Here is a 1241-nt window from a genome sequence, read left to right on the forward strand (position 1 = left end):
TATATATATATATATATATATTGAATTCTTAAAATATTTATTGTAATAATGAAGAGAATATTAGTCTTTATGCTTATTTCTCAATGATTAATTAGTAAACAATTAAATATATAGGCATAGGAATTCATTCAATGTTTGTAAATTCCAACAAATGCAAAAAAATAATCATTTATTTTGTCTTATAATAACGGTTATATTTTATTATCTTGTATATATTACGAAATTATTTTATTATTTTGCAAATAGGGCAGTTCTTAAGAAATAGTTAATATTATTTTTATTTTTTATTTTTTAAAATGCGACGACTATTAGTGAAAGTACATTTTAGTCAATTTTAGTTTTCTTTCACTTGAATATGTAATTTCATGATTTCTCAAGCAAGAACTCACCCAAAATGAGTAAAAGAAAAATCATACTCAAAACATATTTTATTATGTAACAGCTATATAATCATATTCCTGTAAAAAAAAAAAAAAGCTATATAACATATTGACACATCAAAGATTAAGCATTGATATTCTTGTTTTCAGACATGGAAGAAAAATGTAAGACCAAAATGTACGTACTATGGAGGACCAAACATATCAACGTGGGGAAGGTTATAGAGAAACGGTGAAGCAAACAAATTAATGCGAACCTCCAGTGTCCCATAGCAAAATCTGTGTTACAAGTGTTTGTCTGTATAAAGGTATATCAATATATTATTTTAGTCTTAGAAGCTGTCGATCATAGAAGTAAATATATAATATAATAATGATGGTGAAAAGCCACTTAGTGGTGGTCTTTGTTCCTTGCATTATTAATGACCAGTTTTACTACATTAAGCACATGCGAATTACTATATACGAAGTTTTGCTAATTAGTTGGATATTAATGTTGGAGTGGAATCATTCAATTGAATTCAAATTTTCTTCTACCGATAAATATTGATATTATTAATTATACGTTTTGTCTGATTTGAATTTAAAAACTCACAGTTATCTCAATTAATTATGATAAAATTTCACATTTTTTTTATATAAAAAAAAAGAATTTCAAACCTTATAATAACATATCCGTTCTGGATAATCTCCACCGATATCTTCTTTGCATTTTTTTCTTGTCAATTACTCTTTTCTTTCTATCTCTTTTTACTATTAAGTTTCACTCATTTTTTAGATTAATCTTTTATGTTTTTCTTTTCCTTTTGAAATTGATCCTTTAATTTATTTGAAATGTTACTCCTTACTTTTCATTGTCTT

The 1241-nt window shown here is 24.8% G+C and overlaps 1 long non-coding RNA gene across 1 annotated transcript in view; it reads left to right on the plus strand.

Annotated features, from left to right (window-relative positions):
- The window catches only part of LOC101504356 (uncharacterized), a 1778-nt gene extending 937 nt beyond the window's left edge, over positions 1-841 (plus strand). The window contains exon 2 of the long non-coding RNA XR_012162138.1: positions 531-841. This is a non-coding gene — a long non-coding RNA (uncharacterized lncRNA). The remainder of the gene's footprint in view (positions 1-530) is intronic.
- Positions 842-1241: the final 400 nt, after the last annotated feature.

The sequence above is a fragment of the Cicer arietinum genome, chromosome 3 (genome assembly GCF_000331145.2).
Source record: "Cicer arietinum cultivar CDC Frontier isolate Library 1 chromosome 3, Cicar.CDCFrontier_v2.0, whole genome shotgun sequence".
Taxonomy (NCBI): domain Eukaryota; kingdom Viridiplantae; phylum Streptophyta; class Magnoliopsida; order Fabales; family Fabaceae; genus Cicer; species Cicer arietinum.